Raw genomic sequence first — 23,182 nt, 5'->3', positions numbered from 1 at the left:
ATTTTGAACCAAAGATCCCCTGAGCCTCTAGAGTGCAAAGCAGACAGAAACATTTTAGCGATGCAAACAAGACTTTCTAGCAACATCCTGTTGCCATTTTTCAGCAAAATAAAGACACCTAAGATACTAAACTGAAACACAGCTAGAAATGATTTTATTATTGGTTACACAAGAAGGTATCTGCTGTTCTAAGTTATCAGCTGAATATTTTGCTCCTGTGCAAAGAAAATAAGTATTGTCTGTTTAACAGCTATCTTCAACTTTTTAATTTCATCTCACACAAAAAACAACAGTGAGATAGATAGCAGTTAAAAATCTGCTTTAAAAAAAACCCAATTACAACAACAACTCATTTATATATGCATAATTGTAAAAACTGTACTAGGTATTTAAGAGGGTAAGTAGCTGGCTAGTGGATTTAAATGTGCATTCATACATAGAACACATTTTCAGCAGAATTTTACAAAGAAGTAAAAAGAAACTTTCTGTTTGCAAAGTTTGTCAGATGTTGATGTACATCTGAATCAGTGATTATTCTGCAGCAGTTCTTACAAAGAGTATTTATTCCATTACACTATAATTGCAATATCTAGATCACAAAACACACTGTTTCACATTACTTTCAGAATTCCACAAACTTTTGTAAACTGGCAAATCAGACGGAGAGAAAATGAAACAAACAAACAAGAAACAAACCCATCCTTGATTCCAGAGACATTTTTCTCCCCTTCGTGAAGTGATGGGGGGAAAAAAAATCCTTTCATTATGACCTACTTGTCTAGAAACGGACTTTCAACCCCATGGTTAGGCTAAGATTTGCTCTACTTTCTCCCTAGGGCATAATTGTCAGACTGACTTACCGTGTGCCTTTTAGCCTTTGTTCTGCCTCTCACGCTGACATCAGGGAAGCAGTGATGTAGAATAAAGCAGGGGTGGGCTAGGTTAGTCCACTGTTTGTGTCGTTGTGTGGTGTGCAGGGACACTCTGTGATACTCTAGTGAGCTGCTAAGCTTTTTTTGTAGGCTTTGTGTCATTTACTTAACGACCAATCTCATTAGCTGCCAGGGTACAATGGGCTGATGCATTTTCTATGTACATACTCTACACAGTGACCCTCAAGGTTGCGGAAGGTCTATTTAATCAGTCAAAATGCTGAATATATTTGCAGTAAATCACTAAAAAAAATACAGGACCACAGAGGTGTCTCATGAGGGTTTACTCTTTCCTGGGAGTTATTTTCAGGTAATAAAGTGATAGGAGATGAAGGCAAAAACAAGGGCAAAGAAGGGAAAAGGATACTCACTGGGTTTGCACTGGTCACCTTCAATTTGGGGAACCTTGGGGGCCCTGCATATCACTGTTTCTCTGCTTGTTAATTTCTCCATGCAGTTCATGCTTCAGTGTAATCACGTTATCACAATTAAACCCCTTTAAATAAGAAAAGCAGCACTAATAAAATACACCGCCTTTCACACATTGGGGAGGGGATATGTGTGTATGTGGGTGATATTTATTTATTAACTTCCTTACTACAGGCAACCTCAGGGCTGGTGTCTTTGCATTTCTAACCTCTTGTCAGTTACAAGGTAAAACCCTTTTAACTCTTACAAAAAATGAAATGCTGAAAAGCCCTATGAATCACGACAGCTGTCCATAAGTAACAGGGAGAGTTCTATTGTCCAACTTGTCCCTGGATAAAATGAATACTTTACAGCAGAGGCTGTTCAGCTTGGCTAAAGAGTATGGGGAGAAGGGGAGGAGGTCACTGGAGATTTTGCACACTAATTTAATCTGGGAAAAGGACAGGCACTGCATCTCACTTGAACAGACTGGCAGCAATCTGGGCTCCCACAGAACTATCTCCTTTTGCCTGTGCTCTATTTATTCCTTATCTCTGTTTACCAACCGCTAGGTCCCTTTCATTCACACCACGAGGCTGTTCTCCTACTATCAGTCAGCAGCTGACACTGTGGAAGAGCCTCAAAGGCAAAAAAAAAGGGATCAAAACTAAACCAAAGCTGTATAAACAATGCAACAGTAGAAGTAAATGCATAAATCCTAATTCTTAACCCAACCCACAGGGTGCGAACAGAACCTTTATAGCAAATCCAACAAACCCACCACAGTGAGCTATGGGCTACAGAGGAAATGGGAAAAGCCAAATATCATTCCTGAAATCATCATCTCAAGCAGAAACACTGAAAAAAGGTACTGGCAGTTATTTACTGGTTTTAGGATAACAGCTTCATCCTGTGTATCCCTCAGCAAACTCTGAGGCACACGTTTACCTATGTATAAGGTGAAGAAAAGCCTTTGCCGCTTGACCATCTCATGGTTCAAAAGCCTTAGATGACTTTGCACTCACTGCTGGTGGTGTAGATTAAAAGAAAAAGAGGCAAACGCTTAAGGAAAAAAATCTGTATCTGGAGTTTGTGATAATTTGGATAACTTTATAGCTATAACTTAAATGTCAAGTTATTATTGAAGTAGTTGTCCAATTAATTTTTCTTTTAAAACTCTGGATATTTCAATATTGCCCTTTCTCAATCCTAAAGTTATGTTTTTCCCTCTTACTCTAAATTTTTAACACTTATTGTGAAAAAAAATGGGTGAAGACAAGAAAGAAAAGATAAAGCATGTGACTAATAGAAAAGTAAAGGAAAGTAATAAACTCTTCATATTTGACATTCTGGTTTTGGATTATAACAGTGACAGTGAATAAGTTCATTTTCTAATCTTAATAGTACCTTGTTTTATATTCTTAAACAGGAAATAAGAAAATAGGAAAGAAATTGCAAATATTCACAGAAAGACAGCAATACTGCTCCAGTGAAACATTCCAGCTTTTTAAACCTACATAATCTGTAACTCCCAAAGTAAGGATGCTCCTCCCGAGAGGAGTTATGCTCTCAGAACTGTTATCAACTTTTTGACACGTAAAAATGACAGTTAACAGCATATAGTCAATATACTGTCAACCCCCTGATCAAGATCATTATAACAACTCAAAGAAAATGTTCTTCATTATCAAAGAGGATGCACTGGACCTAATTTCAGTTTTGATTTCCACCTATATGCATTATGAGCAATGAAGTCTTTACTACTTGGATCTTTTTTTTCCAAATGAATTAATGAATTAAATTTATCCTTTCACCAGCTGCTAGGCAGCAGATGGAACCATTTCTGAAGCCTTGTTGAATTCAATCCATAAAACTCATTTCCTAGGATTAGCAGTCCAAAGTTTCTTTTAATGTTTATATACCGCTTGGGATTTTGAATTTCATGATGTTAAACTTTCAATTTAACTATTTTTTTCATTTCATATCAAACAAATATGATCGTTTGGATTTCTATAGCTTTGTAACCACACATTTCAGGTCACATAAGGACAAGAATTCATTTCAAAAGCAATCAAGTGCAAGATTGGGATCTGGGTTTTTTGTGCTTGTTTTCTTTGTTTATATTACAGTACTACCATAGAAACCATTTGTGTTATACTCAAGGCTCAGTTTAGACGGGAAAAGTTTTATAGTCTGTTACTTTGACAAAAAACTTCACACAAAACTTTAGTTTTAATAAGCATTTTTTGAACAGTATTGTGGTCTTAGGGTGTATTCGCCACTCACAGAAACTCAGCGTGCTCCTGAAATAAGTTTTTCAGACACTTTTTTTTTATATAGTTAACTTTTATGGCAGGTTTGTCTAGTCGGGGGGGGGGGGGGGGGGAGTAACAAATGGTGGCGGTTTCGTGAGCACTTCAGTAAAGAATTTTTTCTGTACGGCAACAGGAAATATCAATCAGCTGCAGTACCCTGGACAGCTCCTTTTCTTTCATTTTCGGTTTTCTTACTTCTAGTGCACTCCTCTACATCAGTAACCAAGGATCAGGGGACTTGAACTGTCATTTCATGCACAAAGGTCCTTATTTATAGAACTTTGAACGAACTAAATGACTTTACCCAAAGTTTCTACTATACTTACAAAAGAAAAAGCAAATCAAAAAATACGCCCCCCTGCTTAGATTTCAGAGGCATATTATATTAAAAACCTGAAGAATAAAACCTCATGATGCCAAAGTCTTCCTGTTATTCAACAAAGTAAATAAAACTGAAAAAAAAAAAGTTATTCGTTGTTGTGTATAACAGCGATTTCCGCTAATTTGGCACAAGAAATCTATATTAATCTAATAATGCAGTAAGCCAAGAAGGCCACATAATAATAATTACCATTGAGTAATTGAATATTTAGAAGGAGGAGGAAAAAAAGGAAGACTGGTAATCTTAGCCTGCAGGCATGAAAGTACTATAATCCGCAAATGATATTTACAAGTAAAAATAAAATGCTCCAAACTGGGAAGTTAAGAGAAAAAGCCTCTATTTAGAAATTCCTCATTCCAAATCTGGATTATCTGTTAGCCACCTTATAGCAGAAATATATTATTTTACAAAGAATTACAAAACTGCCAAAGGAAAGAAGACACATCTACACAATTAACCTAACTAATTTAATGTACAAAAGAGATAATAAATGGTCATTCTGAATCCTAAAAGGATCCTTAACTGACAAAGTTCACCCAATACAGTTTAAAGATAAAATCTGGGATTTATGCTTTTATAATCTACTAAATGAAAAAAATCACAGCACCTTGCAGAAGATTGTCTTGCTATTTACATATGAAGGAAGACAAACATCTGAACTAAGTTCTTTGTTAAAGACAAAAGAAAGTCAGAGAGGGAGAAAGCTATTACTGATCAGTATTAAACAGACTTTCTCTAGCATTAAATGCTATTTCATAAAAATCATCCTCCTGCAAAATGTTGTCCCAGAAGGTCCATTTCATTCATCAACCTTGCCTGATATTACTGTCATTTAACTTTCTAAAGATTTTCCTGACACAGACATTCATTCTAAACTATACTATTCGCTTTTTTAATCAGAAGCTCTCAATTCACTCTCTGAATACCAAATAATTTAAAGGACTGAAATGTCACGCTTTGAAAGACCTTTTTTCACTTAGAACGATGCTATTAAATATGTTGATCAACAGTCTTCATTTTAAAAACATCACACATTATTTTAAAGCATTCAAAAACATAATGAGAAAGCTCTTTGGTGTGCAATACATAACTGCAAGTGAGCCTGCATCTATCGAACAGTTCCTACAAATGCACTGGTCCCACTCTCTCCCTCTCCCGTCTCGTTTTTTTCCCCCTCTCTATTTTTTTCAATGGTAGTATTTAAGTTCAGTAACTTTTCAAAATGAGAGGAAAAGTGTCCTTGTGATCATTTCCTCAAATCAAATAGCTAGAGCAGCAAATTTGCACAATTGTAAAATGTATATGAACAAAGGCTTTACTGAGGCAGTATAAATGCAATTACACCATGACATTTTATTCAGAAAGCTTTCTCAAAGCAGTTACAAGTAGCTATTTTTTAATTGAGGCCCAAAATAGCATTTAAGATAATGACCAAGCATACATTGTGGAAGAAACAGAATTAGTGTCATTTAAACAAAAAGAAAAGTTTGCAGAGAACATTCTAAACATGGATTAAAACCCCACAAAGTTCTTAATACAAATCTCTGAAGCTTTAAACATTGATATATGGACAGGATTTTTTTTTTACTTCTGTAAAAATAAGAGCACATACAATAGAAAAGACAGAAAGTTACTAATAGTACAAGCTGCTTAAACATAAATGGGTTCAGAATAGTGTGAAAAAGTTGTTAAACTTACTTTATTTTTGTTTCCAAAACTTATATGTTTCTCCTCCCTTGTGTGCTGAACTGTGCACTAAAGCTGTGTCTTTGAAAGGTAGTTCCCATGATATGACATCCAGTGCCTTTGACTGCCTAGAGATAAGCACCTGCGTTTGTGTCCCCTCTTTACGTCACACCTCCCTATTCAAACCTTCTCAATATGATTCACATTTGCACATCAACAGCCTCATGCGCATACACAGATTTTTTTCGGCTCTGGGCCCAAAACTTTCACTTTAATTTTCATCACATGATTGCTGTGGCATATGTCCTTCCAAACCTCCCATATATCAGTCATCATGCAAATGAGATGGAATATCACTCCTCTGCAGCAGATGGCCAGGGATGATAACAATGGCTCAACAGAGGAGATTCAATGTCCCTGACTTTATCGCCACGGCAACAACAACCTAAAATATATGTAATGGAAGTGGTGCTTATTAATTTTGCAGGCTCGAGTGTTCTGATTTTGTGAGTGAATGGGCTGAGTTAAAAAGGGGGCTGTGTCCTCCTGCCTCTAGAAGACTATCTATAAAAGCCAGGGACCTGGAAATTATTTTCAGTGACTAAGAAGGCAACAGCCTAGCAATTATTTGAGTAATTAGGTGTAATTCCTCCCTGTAGGCCTTGTACCCTCCTGTGCTTGTTTCACAGAAGCTTGCGAATTAGACAGGCGCAGATACTGAAAAGAAAAGTGCCTCAAGATATAGCAGGAGAGCTTGCAGGAACTAAGCTTCAGTGATATGACACTTGGCCTCCACCAGGCTTGGTAAACACAAGCCCCAAGCCATAAGTAAATAGAGGCCCCACTCCATAAACACAGACCAATTAAAATTACAAAGGCAGCCACACTTCTGGGTGGGGCTGGGGGAAGCTTTATTCTGCCATAGTCTCACTGTGAGTTGCACACATAATGGCCTCTTAGTTCAGAGCACCAAGTACTGTATTTCCACTGCAATCTGTCACTATCAAACCCAAGCACAAGGTTTTCTTCAGGTTGCGAATTTCTCCCTAGGGATTTATCATGCGCCTTTAAGAAAGTGTTTCAAAGTGAATTTTCTGTGTGTCCTCACACAGATTAACAAGAAGGAGTGGTGATCACCATTTTACCTCTGAGCAAACAAAATATCCACAGCCTCTCTTCACCCTGTCCATGCCACAACTTCTATATCCTTTCATGTTTTGAGCATGTGAGTGACCATTTAATTCCCCATAAACAAAGTTCAGCTCTGAACTGGATGTTTAACTGACAAAATATACATACAGAAACTGTGTCTTTTGTTCTTTTCCCCAGAGGAGACCTTAGGAAAAGCGAGATTCCTTTTTCTCCCTCTCCAGTACAGGGAAGGATGGTTAAGTAAAACTGACAAATTGTTGTCAAAAGTTGTCAATTTTTACAAAGGTAAAACTTCCACCTAAAAAAGCAAGCACATTTCTGCTGTGTATCAATATTAAAAACTTCCAGAACTATTACTTATTTACTATAGGCCTGTACAGCACTCAGCACTCTCACCTTCTGACCTAGTGACAGGTGTTACCAGAGTATGAATGTTCAGTGCTGAATGGTCTTTCCCTTTCCACTGTGAAAAAAAATCTGAATATGAAAATAATGTATGGCTGGTTTAAGCCAGTTAAAACTAGAGGTGTTTCTTTTCTATCTTTAGCATTGCCAACTACTCATTAGCTACTAACAGAAGTATTTAAAATACATACAGGTGTAAAGTAGAGCTTATTGTGTGGAGTTTGCAATTAGATTTTCCAAAAAAAAGAATGTTACTGATGAGCTTTACTTTCCTGTTTTGGAAATCTCAGCTAACATGAAAACCTGGACTTTTTCTTTTCTTTTTTTTTTTTCTTTTATTGTTGTTTTGTTTGTCAGTGTGTGCATGTGTGTGCAATAGGATTCTAATATTGTGTATGTCCATTTTCTCTACTTCTGTACAGTTCATATCCCATCCTGCTAATCTGGGAATAACTCATGAATGTGGCTGTTACGGTGAGCTCAAGAGCTAAGTGTGGTCCAAGCCTATGCAAAGCTCTGAAGCTCTCTGTACTGGATCTGTGGTTGGACAGAAAGCTAATACACAGAGTACTATAGGAATGATGTTTTCCTGACAGCTTGTGTTATTTATGGGACTGGCCACTGTCTTCTGAACCAGATGGAGCTTTTTTCCTAGTTTTTTTTTTTTTTTTTTTTTTTTTCTGTGTGTGTGTGTATATGATCTGCTGTGCATGGCCCTAATTGATCATGGAGTGAGATTGGCATTTAGGTCACTGTCTTCATATTTTCCAGTGTTAAGTATAGTCCTGGGTTGTGAACTGTCTTGTTTATTTTAAAGGTACAGCTCTTTTAACAAAGCTAATCAGATCCTCTCACATCATGAGAAGAACATGGGATGACATGAGTAAAATTTGTAGATAAAGTTTATCTTTTCCTCTCTGATTCTTATCTCTATGGTTGTGGTGCTATGCACATTAAAAACTGCTTGCTGAAAAATAGGATTTGGAAGGTATTTTTACATTCTACTGGAACACATAAGTAGGAAAAAAATCTTTGTCATTAAATCAGTCTTAAATAAGTTCAGATTTAGCACAACTTCCATTTTTTTTCATTGTTTGCAATCTGGTAAGTAATGACACACTGGCAAAGACTGGATTGTTTGCATTGACAATTCATTTAAAACCCAAAATATGTACTTAGGATGCAAGTGCTCAAAAGTTAGAAAACCTAAGTTGCAACTGCTATCCTATTTTGACCCTCTAAACAATATGACATTCAGAGTTTACAAGAAAATTATAAAGAAAGGGTTAAATTATTCCTCAGACTGCTTTTGTTGGAAAAAAAATGAAATCTATTAGGAGAGGGATGACTTGTTGCAGAATCACAAAAGAAATAAATGTGCATTGCAATATGTAGTAGCTACCATTCAGACTTGTAGTGGTAAGAAATTGTGCAGGTTTAATATGAATGCTCAGGTCCAAGTATTTATAGCCTTCTATTGATAAATAAAATGCTCTTCAAAGAGTATAAACAAAATTTTAAATTCATGGTTGTAATACACCAGATAAGCCACAGCAAAGGCTGACAGAGAAAGTTTGCTTGTAGACTGTACAGCAGTTATTTGGCTGCTATTCTAGTTCGGGGGAAAATTCAAAAATGGCGCAAAACTATAAATTAGTGCTTTGAAAATGGTATCAAATAGTAGCAAAGTTTGCAATGTTTTCACCCAAATTTACCTTATCTTCACAGTCAGGAAGAAGAGACTGCCACAAGAAAAAAAAAAAGTTTTCACTCCTTTGAAGAAATAAATATATTCCCTGTATTCCTGCATCTTGCCAAATGATATTCCAGACCTATTTTAAAAAGACAAAATTTGTTTGTGATACTACCTCCTAAATAAAAATAGAGATGCCTAAGAGATCTCATTAGAGGAAAAATAAACAGTTAAAACAATTACAAAGAAACTTCAACGTAGCAGATCTATTTCTACTTCTGTGAACAGCTATTAGCTCAGCAGAATCATAACTGAACATTCTGGAAATCAAGAAGTATCAAAGGAATCAAAGAGATTACAGGAGACGTATTGGATAACAAGCAATATGGGAGATGAAGCTTGATTCTTTACAAAGAGGTAAGGGAATGAAATATTTTCTGCTGGTGCCAGTAAATTGATTGCACGTGTTGGCATCATCAAATACCAAGTGCAGAGTCATTATAGACAAAAGCATTGCCGAAGTTGCCAAACTCATGTAGCACCTGGTTGAATAAAAATAATAAATCAGCCTGGAGTGAGTTATGTTAGCAAGCTTGTGCTGAGGAAATCTGCCAGATATATACATAGCAGAAAAACTACAAATCATTAAGCATTCAACTTTGAAATGACATTTTGAAAATGCGCTAAGCATGTTTGTACAACATATTACTTCAAAAGCATCAATTTAGAGGAATAAACAGGATGAAGAAGAAAAGATACATGACCTAATATTAATAAGGGAATGATTATCCAAATAAAATTATATACTGGCTTATGGGAAAGTTAAGGTTTTCATCATGTTGTCTATGAAATACTTTATTCACTGAAATAACAGAAAGATTTCTCCCTCTAGCCACATTCTTCTTACCCTAGAGAAAGCCAGCAAATTTTGGAGTAATCCTTATCTGCCAATAGATTCTACCTCAGAAAGCTGGAAACAGACATTTCAGGTGAGTTTTCTCAAAATCTTTTAGTGTAGGAATGCTTCCAAGTCTCTTGACCTTCCTACAAAAGTACTCAAGGGACTATGGACACCTCTCCATTTAAAGGCTGTAAAAAAGTCATCCATAAAGGCTGCTGCTGTTGGGATTATACTTCACTGAAAGGGAGATTAGAATATTGCTGTTTTGAGTTACAATTTTATGAAATTCAGGCTGATCTAAAACTGAGAAATGAAAATATTTTTCTCTTCACAGTCTTGTTTATTTTAATATATAGTCTTAATCAGTAACTGAAAGTGGTTATTGAATAAGCACTGAAAATTAGGTGTAGGTGATGTCAAATATGGATTAAGCCTTTCAAAAAAAAATATCCCATAATAAGGCTAAGTGTTAAGAGTAACAAATCTTCTCAGCTCTTGTGGCTAATTAAAAAAAGACCTCAAAAACATCTTTCTCCTAATCATTGTATTATTAAATGCATAAATGAAAGAAACAGTAGTCATTTTGATGCATCATGGATACTACCAGATTTTCATTTGCAATTTAGATAGCTGATCATCTAGAAAATTCTTTTGAGTCACCATGTCAGATCACGTAATACTCTAGTAGTTTTCAAGTTATTACACACCTTGACTCAAAAAGCAAAATTACTGTTTCAGTGAACCTTACTTTAGAGAACTTTTAACTTCTCTAAAGTTATTTACCTGATTGCTGCCAGTGTTATGCACTCATGTCTGTACGTGCCATTCCTACCTTTCATACACCAGCATGTATGTTGTTAGAGGTACGCGTGACACCTCTAACACCTCCAGCATAAGCTTCTGAAAGCTTCAGCATGAGTTTTTGTAACATCAGACTAAATCTTGTTTGGGAAAATCATTCTTTCCAACAGAAATGTGACCAGGGAGGTTGTGAATGCTCCATCCCTGGCAGTGTTCAGACCAGGTTGGACGAGGCCTTGGGGGTTCTGGTTTAGTGTGAGGTGTCCCTGCCCATGGCAGGAGGGTTGGAAATTGATGATCTTAAGGTCCTTTCCAACCCTAACTATTCTATGATTATATGAAATCCGTGGAAATCTTAACACTATTCTCACTTATCTCACTGTCCATGTAGTCCTGAGAAGTACAAAACTCAGCATTGTTGTATAAATATATTGAGCTGTTATAACTGTGTCTTTCCCTCAGTTCCCTTCCTATCTTTCCTTGCATACAGCCTTTTCACTAAAGCCCACCAATGAGACTCCAAGTATGAGCATTCCAGCTTCTCTTCAGGAAACATCCCTTCTCTGATTTGTACTTGTCTGCAGGCAAGCTCCTGCCTTTGTTTCTGTTGCTCAAATACCACTGCTTTCCAGTTAAATCAACCTGAGAAATCAACAGGTAAACACTCATCTGCTGAACACCTTACAGCCAAAATTCTTGTCCTCAGATCTCCCTAGGCTTCCAGTTGTGGCTCTTCAGAGTTTTGTGGGTTTTTTTTATTCTAATAGAAAAGTCTTGGAAAAGTGTGTAGGCAACCTCTTCTGCTGCTCTCTCAGCAGCACACACAAAACTCCAACAGCTACTAACAGCAACATCTTACCTGATCCCTGACAGCTGCTTCCTTCAGGGAAATCCTGCACAACATTTTCTCTTCTCTCTGCTTATATGCAGCACATACTTACTATCCAAAGAAAAGCCTAATAACATCTTAGAAACAGTGATCTTAGTGTTCTTGGGTTTTCATACTTCTAAATAGCAAAGTAAAATTCAAATGGGTTTGAAAATTAATTACTATGCTGATAACAGCTGGTTAAAAAATATTTTTTTTAAATATCTTGTATGGATATAGAGAAAATACTGACATCTTTTTCTTTCTTTCACTCTCAAGTATTTTGTCACAGGATGAATACATTTTCTTCTGCACCTGATTTTTTAGAATTCACTTTATAGAGGTATTCTACTTTAAAAAGTTCCGATTTGTTCAGAAGAACCATCTTCCTAATACAGATTTTTCTGTTAAATTTTAAAAACTTGTCAAGATTCATTGTTTGTTAAAATCTCCAAACTTATAGTGTATTTTTTAATAATATTGCAATAGCCTTGCTAAACTTGAATAACTTTATTATAGTATATTCAAAGATTCAAGTTATATCATAAGACACACAAAGATCTCACACAGACATCTTAAATATTGCATGAAAAGAGCCCAAAGTCAGATTAACCTGTGTATGCAATGCTGTTTGCATATGATCCCAAGTGGGGGATCTTGTCAGCATTTAAAATTACCACATTAATACATTAAATAGTTATAACAATTAATATTATAACACAGTGTACAGCAAACTTTGGACTGTCCAACCCTTATGAATGGGTATATGTGATATAAGCTCTGGTTTCAAGTATCTCTACATAAATGTGTATTTTACATGAACACAAATATATGCAACTTTTTACACATAACATAATTAAGGCTTCAGGGAAGAAAAACCTTTTTTTCTTCCAACACTGAAGAGATCATTTGAATAGACTAGAAATAGTGCTATAAACCTTTTCTAAACATGGGTAACACATAAGGTGGGGTTTTTCCCCCTTTTTTTTTTCTCCATGAATCAATGAGATCTGCAAGAATGCCAGGTCATGAAGAATTTTAAATGTTTAGATCTAAAATGGGATAACAACTATCTGAGAAAAGAGGGAAGTATGTTTCCATGGATTATGCTTGCTTTATTTTCTTGCACAGTTTGTTGAACAGCCTACATGGCCAGAGGCTATTCTGGAACTAATCCTAGGAAATGAGCCAAGCATGATAAATAAGGCTGAATGTTGGGAGTGGCTAGTGTTCACCACAGTGTCATTAGGCAATCTCTAGACTGAAGGCAGTAGCCCTCACTAATTAAGTATATGTTTTCTTCTAGCCTTTCTAAAAGCAATCTTTTAGTTTAATAGTTATTCCCTCTATACTGAAGATTTCAACAAAGAATAATGTGGAGACTTCCAGAAGCTAGCACTTCCTCAAAAAGTACAGGTAGATCAACGTGTGCTTTATACTTCACTTTGAGGTAGATGCTAAACTATCAGATGCGAGTTGTTTTTGAAAATGTTGATCAGATAATCCTACATCCGTAACAGTCATCAGCAAAATATTCTTACTGCCATTAATAATAGAAAAAAATAGGCCTATCCCTTCCAATAGAGAAAAGGCAATGGGACTGTTTTTCAAAATTATTTGCAAATAATTTCAACTAATAAGGGAAGCTATGGCGGTAACAAAACAAAACAAAACAAAAAATAATTGCATCAGGTTGATTTTTCGTAGTGACTTAAACTTTGCAACAGTTAAGCAATTTTTCCTCAATTTCACACAAAAAATGTAAAAATAAAACCTAATCCTCCCACCTTACCAAATAAACAAAAAATCCTCATCTGTTCTTTTCTTTTGGAGAAAATATGGCAATTTGTATTTCAATTTTTCAAGCCAAAGTTACAGGGGTCTAAAACAGGGATTTATAATGGAAGCTGATTGCAACCCTAGCTATAGAGGGGCTACTGCCTTTCCATAATAAAGAGCTTCGCATTTCCAAGGAGAGGAGGAGAATGCTGCTCTGCATGACTTCTTGTAATTTTGCTTTTTTAAATTAAGGTTGTGTCTTGGGAACTTTCTTAGTTCTTTTGAGCATGAAGTTTGGTATTTCACTTCATGTGGGTTTAATTTTGATATAGCAGACGGACATTTTGCAGCTGATACATTTTAGAAATGAGGAAAAATATGAAGCTTTGCACTTTGTCAAAGCCGTGATCCTAATTTAGTTTGTTTTTTCCTTTTCCTTTTTGTATGGATCACATGAAAAGGCCATGCAGTCTAAAGGAGCAATTTACACATATTTGGATTTAGTTTGCTTGCTTTGTATTGTCTCCTTGCTTAACGGTAGAATGATTTTTGGCTGTTTAAATTTCAGTCTGGAATGAGTGCTGGCTGTTTTTGCTTTTTTCTGGACATAAAATTGGGGGAGACCACAGAGACTCTCTCAGGAATGTAAACTGTGATCATAATAACCAGAGCACAGGTATGAGATTATTAGCCTCAGTTTCTATTGTACAAAGGTTTAACCAGCATTAAATGTTTTTTAGTTGGCTGGTTGCTTCATCACCATTAAAAGCTGCTGAAAAATGACCAACAGCAACTAAGTGAATGAGATTATGTAAGCATAAAATCAGATTGTTTTTAAATAATTTAAAGTCAGTTTGGTTTGTTGGGTTTTTTTCTGTGTCTTTAAGAGAGTGCAAAAGAGATAAGATTTGATAAAATGGACATCCATTGAGCAAAGATTTAAGTGCATATAAATCTATGGCTTGGTCTCCAAAACTTTGATGTAGATTAAGCTCCATTTTTATCTGTTGCTCCATTGCTACTAATAGCTGCAAAAACCTACCAAGCTAGGATTTATGTTAGGTCTATTATTAGTGAACCTAACACTTTTAAATGCTTTCATTATATTGATAGGTCAGAGCATCCTTCCAAATTTAAGAACTTTGCATTATGGCATTAAGTTTAAGAGCCTAGGATACTTACAAGCTCATCTACTGGATATAAAGGCTTTCAACATTTTCGGGACAGTAGACAAAAAAACTTCACTTGTACAGAGGAGGCATTTTCTTTCTTATTGATTTAAAACTCTTTGGAGCAGAACTATAATGTAGCAGTGAATATTGCTAAAAGACTAATGCATTTTAATTCTTTTCTGCAGTATTAAAATCTTAAGCAAGGGACTATAGAGGAAATTTGTTTAAAAATGTAATTATCACACACATACAGTGTGAAACTATGGAATAAAGAGATGTATCTGAAGATAATATTTCCATTTTACTTCTAAAAATGTCTCTTGACATTACTTCCTAAACCTGTAATACATGTATTTTGTTACCATGTATTCATGAGTATTGCCTTTCTTGCTGACTTTATCCTTTCCAGATATGACTGAAAAGAGTTGTTCAGAAGTATCGTTCAGAAAACAGAAGTGACGTTTCACACTGAAAAAGGGTGCTGTTACACTACTAGCAAAGAAAGCTGGAATCATGCTTTTTTGCATACCCAGAAAGAATATTTTCTTTCTGGTTTAGGCATTCAAAGTGAAAAAAATAATGCCTCAGGTCTTGAAGAAGCAATAAAACTTTTTTTCTGTTCAAATCAAATGTCTGAAAGACCGTTTGCTAGTCATAAAATATTAAACCACACAAGGACCACATTATACTTTTTTGTTGTTTTATAAATCAGTTCTATATGCAGAATGTTTCAACACTTTTTATAATTATCTAAAGCATAATTTTATATAACAAATGTGAAAATAATGTCTGATGATGTATGTACCACATTGACTTCCCATTTCCATATGAAACCTGTGTAACCTAAATTAGAAGAGTAAAAATTTAGGTCCCTTAACTAAAAAATAAATATAATTTTCTCTTTTTTTAAAAAAATGCACAAAATAGGTAATTGAAGAAATATCCTTTCAGATGATATTATTTAAATGTGAAGGTAACATATCTTGTGGGTTGTCCCAAAATAGCAAATTTAGCATAAGATTTATTCTAGTTGAAAATCTACAATTTCGTAATTCAACCTTGCATTGAGAAAATAAGTACAAATGCAGTTCTTTGAATCCAGATTTATTGCTCATTTATTTAAATGGTGGTAAGATTTAGAGACTTATATCACTACAATTTGCATTTATCTATACTTGTCTAGTTTCTGAAAGAGTTTCCTAAAGTAGGATTTAAGCTCTGTAGACATCTAACTCCATAGAGCCCACTGATGTTAAAGTAAAACTGAGTAAGGACAGAAAAAACTACCAGACTGTGAATGGATCAACCAATACTTTTAATTCTGCATACTAGGTGCCATTGACTCAAAACCAAAGTAAATCAGAAATGCACCAGGAATGGAGTAAAAATGGGGCACTTGATTGTTTTCCTAATTAACTTACTAGAGATATGACTAATTTTATGATGTTTTAAAGCATCCATTTGCATTAATTTGCATGCTGCTGTATTTAGAAAGTCAGTTAAGGACAGAAGTTCTGGTGGGGCAAGCACTGTCAAACACAGAACAAGAACCAAAAAGCCAGTAAGTTTCAGTGTAAAGTCATCTTCAAATAAACCCATGATCATAGTTAAGTCCATTAAAGCCACAAAATGCACATCTAGGCTTCTAATGTCTTATTCGCTTAATTACTTAGTTATGTTGAAATTATTCTGTTCTTTGTCTTGGAGGCTTAAACTTTCCATAAATAAACTGTACATTCAGGAGTTTAAATACACCTCATTCATACAATCCACTAGACGTTCTGTCACTAAGAAAAGGCCTGTCACTGGGACTTGAACACATTTCAGTGTGGTTGACACCATTCCTAGGAAAAAAGTTCCATTCATTGTCAAGTATTGACTACGAATGTCACACCATTACCTCTTAAGTGCTAGTTTGAGTGTTATAACCAGGCCAAAATTTTGTTCCTAAAGAATAATAAAGGCAATGTAGTCCTCTTCTATTAAAAGAACAAGATAATTAAGATTTAAGGGACAGTACCAACATCTTAAAAATTGGTAGGTTTTTTTCCAAAAGTCAGCTGATAACCACTGCTTGTTGAAGAGAACAGGTTTAATGTGCTATCTGTGAGACTAAGGATTTAGCAGTTATTCACATTTAAGTTCTCGGCATAAGGCATTGCAAAGGGCTAGCTGACCTTACACACTATTTAAATGGCAATGCTGAGACCTAGTGCAGAACTGTTACCTAACAAGCTCAGAATTTATTTTCTTTCATTAACTTTAGACCTTAAACATAATATGACATTCTTTTTTGTGGCTTAAAAGTATATAAGCATCTGTTAGCAGAAGCCCTCTATTTCACATAACAAGAGAATTCTGTTTGTAATGTGTCACCAGCTGCTCAGTCAAAATGGGTTCTATTAGAACTAATTTAATTTTACATAAGTTGATCTATTTGCATTCTGAGTCTCCAGTTAAACGACTAGGTACTGTTTTGTAGACTGATCCCGCTTCAAGCTTCAGTGTGTGGACAATGCTTAATCAGTGTGTACATCAGGAAATAAACATAATCAGCAAGTGCACTAATTAAGCCAGGAAAATTTTGCAACATGTATACACTGTATGGATTAACAAGGCAATTCATTAGAAATCTTAATTATGGAATATTATATTTTCTGTACATTTTATTTTATGATGCTTCAGATGAGTTTTCTCTAAATACAGAAGCCATCTACACTTCTCAAAGTAGACAGTGAAATCCTTTTAACTCAGGCACATCTGTGTAGCCTCTAGTCTGGAAGCCTCTACGGAAAACATGCTTTGTTATCTCCAGCCAGATAACCTGATATGCTCTCTTAAACAAGTGGTTGCTAATCAAATGTTAAAATGCAGATGACTGAAAAATAAATACAAAATAAAACATATAAATAAAAATGTAATTTGATTATTTGGAGCTTCTCAACATCCTTAAAATTGAGGGGGGAGGTGTGTTTATTTCTGAAAAGTCAACAAATAAACACCTAGGGTGTGAGGCCCAGCACTCAGGTTTTCATGAAAAAAGCTTCTATTGAACTCAGCATGCTTCAAGCTTTCAGTATAAACTGGCTGAAAACTCCAGCCTGAAGTAGAGATGTCAATTAATTCTGAAGGTGGATGGTGGTAAATATATGGGCTCTTCTTCTCTGGCAAGCTATCTTGCTTAATTGACTCCCTGACTAACAGAAGATCGCATTCTACTGTACAGCTTCACGTAAACTTGCTGAAGGGGTTCTGCATGTTAAATAAAGGAGGCTGGTTTCATTGCAAGAGCAAAGAATCAACCAAGCAGTTTCTGTCAGCATAAGTGGACTTCACAAAAACCACTTTATTTGTCAGGCAGATGTATTATCATATAATTGGCATTTTTCTGAAGTTCTGTACCTATGGAAGAGGACTCAAAGTCTGCATAGGTTTCCTCTGTGTAGCCGAGAAATACGTTCTTTCAGAACTGTGCATTGGTAAACTCATTGCATTACTTCTAAGCCTTGCACATGCAGCTTTCATTTAACAGAGAAAACTACCATGATTTTAAATAATGGTGAAGTGGTTCCTGCAATGCCTTCTGAAGAGAGAGACTGGCACCATTTCCCAGTAAAGGCACACTTAACTATACTTACAAAATAAGAAATACTTCACAGGATAAAAAGCTTATGTAAATCTGCTCATCCCTCATGCACTCCACATCCAGATAGTCCAAGAACATCCCTTGGAGCACTTGTACATTTGACTCATTATTCCAATATGTGAACAGAGGAAAAAGAAGAGCTGAAAGTCCCCTACCACATTCTTTGTAAACTTTTGGTTAGCATACCTGGGAAGGAGGTTTCTGCACAGGCAGAAAAACATAGACCATTTCCTCTCAAATTGACATGAGGTATCCTTGTTGCAATTCTATGAACTTGTTCTTTGTTCCATTTCCATCCTTATCTGAAAAACTCTTGTTGGAGGTACACATATATTTTCAGCTCAAATGCAATCTGTGTAAACCATCAGCAGATTCACTGTTAGGAAATAGTCTAGCCATCACAAGAATTGGTGAAATGATGTTATGAATCTCTGCTGCTACCATAAACAAAATAAGTTCTTGGAAAATAAGTGTGGCTGAAGTCCAATGTTAATTTAATTTGAGTCCAATGTAAAGGATGAAATTGGAATAGTAGCAATGGACGCTCTCACATGTTTTCCTTTTACCATGGTACAGGACAAATTCTGTTCTGGTTTATACTGTGATTTGGATGCAAAATATTAATTTGAACTGCCAGTGCTGTCTGCCCCTTGATATCTGCCATATTAAGTGGAATAAGTCAGTTGAAACTGAACATTACTTTACATTAAGGTGAGTAAAGTTTACGGGCTTTAAATGTAAACTTAAAAAATGCTGTCAAATCAGAGTTACACTCTGGTCTGTTACTAGCAGAAATGCCAAGCAGTGCCCATATTAGGATGGTCCCTTGGCATCTGCATGAGTCATAAACGTGTCTTTTGGCCACTGCTTCATTTATTGCTCATTATGTTTGTTGTGGACTGGTAAAGGCAGATATAAATAGAAAAATGCTTACGTAATATGACGGACAGATTTGTTTAAACATTTTCAATAGCCTAGCCAAAACCAGACAAAGTAGCTATTATTGGCATCTGAAAATTCCCATCCCATAAAGGATTATTCATATATATTTAGGCCACGATTACCATTTTATTTGTGGCAACAGGCATGACCAAAAAAAAATAATAAATAAACACAGAAAACCAGGGGCTAATATATTCAGTGAAAGCACTTAGTAGATATATGAAATATTCATGTAAGGGACACAGGGCTTAACAGCACAATAAAAATGCATTCCCAAAACAGAAGCCAGATCACTTAAATGAGATGGAAAAGGGTATGTGACAGCACCAAACCGTTGTCCAGAGCTCTGGCCTAAAGGCAATGAAATAAGTGAATTGACGATCTGGTCAAAGCTTTTGCTGTTGAGAGCAATAATTCACATATTCTTTGTATGAACATGACAAGAGAAAATTACTTTTGCATCCAGTTCTTCATTTTGTACTAAATAGGCCTATGATACAACTCAAGTTTCTTAAAAGGACACTGGTCATCATCATAGTCTAACAGTATAGAAAATGAAAGACTGAAGTTCTGAAACTTCCCTAATCCTGCAATAATACTCCTTTTCACATCACAGATTGTACTTATTGCTTTCTTGAGACCACTAAATTATGATATTGCCTGGCTTTTAAATAGAGTTAAAAATAAACTGAGAAGCCTTTTTATAAAGTTCACTTGAAGTATAAATTAATTTGCATTAGTTTATCAGTTACAAAGTATACTTGCTTTTGAGCAATGACTTTGTCACGTCATCAAGTCATGGAAAATTCAATCTGTCATAGGCTGAAGGGCCAAACTATAATAACTTCCTTACAGCATCATAAAGGGAGATACAAGAAATTATATTGATGGTAAATAATTTCTCTCAAATCTCAAGAGTTAGAGGAATTTTCTAGTAATATTGATTCAGAAGAACAAAATCTTATGTCGTTGCCGATTTAAAAAAGTGTAGAGGTCGTACTAAGCAAGTGTAGGCAAAACTGTTATTCTATTTCATTGTATGCTATAAAGTATGAGATTATAGAATCATAGAATCATAGAATCGTTAGGGTTGGAAAGGACCTTAAGATCATCTAGTTCCAACCCCCCTGCCGTGGGCAGGGACACCTTACGCTAAACCATATCACCCAGGTCCTCGTCCAACCTCGCCTTGAACACTTCCAGGGTTGGAGCATTCACAATCTCCCTGGGCAACCCATTCCAGTGCCTCACCACCCTAACAGGAAAGAATTTCCTTCTTATATCCAACATAAACTTCCCCTGTTTAAGTTTATCACAGACTTGTTTCAGGGACCCCTTTTCTATCAACATTATCTTAGGTCTGAGCTACCAGCAATGGTGATAAACAGCAGTTACTTGTATCAAAAGAATAGGAATTGTCAAACTCTCAAATTTTACAAGAGTTTTAAGCAATGGTTTTTAACATAAGCCTTCATAGAACCCAAAGATTTTGTTCAAAACTGTGGTATTGCTAACTGGATTTGTGTATGTCCTGGGTTCAGCAGTAGAAGTCATTTTTCTCCTTCTTAGTACCTGGTGCAGTGCTGTGGTTTTAACTTTCAGCCTGGGAACGATGTTAATAGCACTGATGTTTTTAGTTGCTGCTCAGTAATGTTTAGTCTGACCTAGGACTTTCTGAGTCTCATGCTCTGCCAGGGAGGAGGTGAAACCAGAAGGAAGCAGAGACAGGACACCTGATCCAAACTAACCAAAGAGGTATTCCATACCACAGCACGTCATGCCCACTATGTAAGCTGGGGGCGGTTACCCAGGAGGGCTAGATCACTGCTCTGGTCAAGCTGGGCATCAGTTGGCGGGTGGTGAGCAGTTGTATTCTGTTCCTTTGTTATTTCCCTTATCGTTATTATTATTAGTGGTAGCAGTAGTGGTTTTGTGTTATACCTTAGTTACTGGACTGCTCTTATCTCAACCCATGGGAGTTGCATTCTTTTGATTCTCCTCCCCAATCCTCCTGGAGCTGGGGGTGAGGGAGGGGGGTGAGGGACCAAGCGAGCTGCATGGCTGACTGGGCTTAAACCATGACAGTTCTTTTTGGAGCCCAACGTGGGGCCAAAAGCAGTGTATAATAATCATATATATATATGAAATTGCTATGCAATAAATATCCTGAGCCAAGTAGTTAGGGGATGGTTCTATTGTAGTAAAATAATACAAATATGTAGAAATAGCTATCAATGAAATTGTGAGTGGAAAAAATGTGGAACTTGCTCAAATCAGCCACACCTTGCCTAGGTCTGTGCCTGAACTTAACGTAAATAGTTAATCAATGAATTTTACAAATCCACCAGCTTAATTATCTCACTCACTAAAACATTCTGTAAGCACCCATATTTGCACATATAAATAAATATGTGGAGTGAGATGCAGGATTTCCAGATTTCAGGCGCTGACATTTAAAGATATGGTCCTAAGTGTCACATACGACCCTTGATTGGTGCTCACAGATCAAAAAGACTTCAGATAGAAATCTACACGCAGATTGAGGGTAAGATGTGGCTGTAATAAAATGAACATTAACTGGAGAACAACAGTGTTGTTCTCCACCAGAGGGTAATGGTAGATTCACTGTAAACCTTTCCCATCCGCCAAGTGCACTGCAACATTCTTGTGCCTCTACTAATATTATTTCATATTTATAGCAGTGGGTTTTGAGCACCATGTCAGACTGAAAGTAAAATATACCAAACAAAAATAGAGGTGGGAAAATCCAGGAAACAGGTTTGGAAAAGCAAAACAGAGACTAACTGGCATAGGAAACTGCTTTTAGGCTAAACAAAGAATTCCAACTGACTGCATTAACATCATTAAGATACAAATGTTGGGTGCCGATTTATTGAAATGATTGCCTACAGCTCTTTATATTGGAAAAAAAAAGAGTTAAACCACTGGCAGAATCATAGGTCAGAGGAAACTGTCAAACCTCCATACCAACAGTGGACAAGTGAGGACTGCAGTAGTTCTCTCACCGGCCTCCTCAGTCTGAGTTTATCTTAGGGTTGAACTGAAGATGAAACATGGTGTGAATGTACAAAAGATTTTATTTTTACCAAAGCACATTCATGGCATAGGTAAATGCATTGAGGCAAATAAAGAAAAACAATACTTTAATATCCATTGCTTCATTTGCTGATAATAACTGAATTTAACTTAATAATATTATATGATCATTTAAAGAGCTGGTTGAATGATGAAAATAATTACTCATGAAGATTTAGTATCAATTGATGGAAAAATGTGAATAGATCACATAATTAAACATTATTTGACTATCTATACAACTAATTGAATAATGGAAACATTTATTCACCAATAATAGGTTCATCTGTCTACAGAAGAAAGGAAATAAACAATTTGTAAATCAGACCTGCATTAAAAGGATCTGATGAATATCAGTAATATTGTCCAAAATTTTTGCTATTGTTTCAAAGAATATGAAAGCTTACTGGAATAATATTGTCATTAACAATGACAGAACCTCAAAAGGGAAATAATTTGGCTAGGACACACTCATATCATTAATCCACTGTATATTTCACTTGATGAATGGGATGACATTTCAAAGCACAGAAGGAAGAATAATCTCATATTTTAGGTAGAGGATCAAGAACTAGATGACCTGGTTTTTACTTGTAGTCCTATAATCAATTATTTTCACAGTGTTTTCACCTCCCTACCTAGAAATTACCTGATTCTGATCTAATTACATTCACCTTGGGAAAAGCTATGAGCTTTATTCATAGTCCAGTGAATAACTGAGTACCCTTGAACTACCTTTGAGTTAGGGTGACCATAGTAACATGAGTATAATTAGAATCATAGTATCATAGAATCAACAGTTAGGGTTGGAAAGGACCTTAAGATCATCTAGTTCCAGCCCCCCTGCCATGGCGAGAGACACTTCCCACTAAACCATGCCACCCAAGGCTCTGTCCAACCTGGCCTTGAGCACCACCAAGAGATGGAGCGCTCACAACCTCCCTGGGCAACCCATTCCAGTGCCTCACCACCCTTACAGTGACTAACTTCCTCCTTATATCCAA

General features: G+C 36.0%; 1 protein-coding gene across 12 annotated transcripts in view; it reads right to left on the bottom strand.

The window, feature by feature from the left end:
• The window catches only part of ST18 (ST18 C2H2C-type zinc finger transcription factor), a 169,868-nt gene that overhangs the window by 92,847 nt on the left and 53,839 nt on the right, over positions 1–23,182 (bottom strand). For 3 of the 12 annotated variants that reach the window (XM_062633414.1, XM_062633409.1, XM_062633417.1), the window contains exon 1: positions 5,736–5,928. The exons of 5 other annotated variants lie outside the window; for them this stretch is intronic. The gene's annotated coding sequence lies outside the window, so the exon portion shown is untranslated. Of the gene's footprint in view, positions 1–860; positions 991–5,735; positions 5,929–23,182 lie in introns of those variants that run through there. 4 more of the 12 variants (XM_062633413.1, XM_062633408.1, XM_062633415.1 and 1 more) reach the window with 2 other exon arrangements.

This window comes from Pezoporus occidentalis, unplaced genomic scaffold (genome assembly GCF_034315485.1).
Source record: "Pezoporus occidentalis ecotype Australia unplaced genomic scaffold, CSIRO_AGI_Poc_V1 ctg4, whole genome shotgun sequence".
In the NCBI taxonomy this organism is placed as follows: domain Eukaryota; kingdom Metazoa; phylum Chordata; class Aves; order Psittaciformes; family Psittacidae; genus Pezoporus; species Pezoporus occidentalis.
Note: the sequence above shows the minus strand (reverse complement) of the source record. Positions and strands in the feature narration are given on the sequence as shown.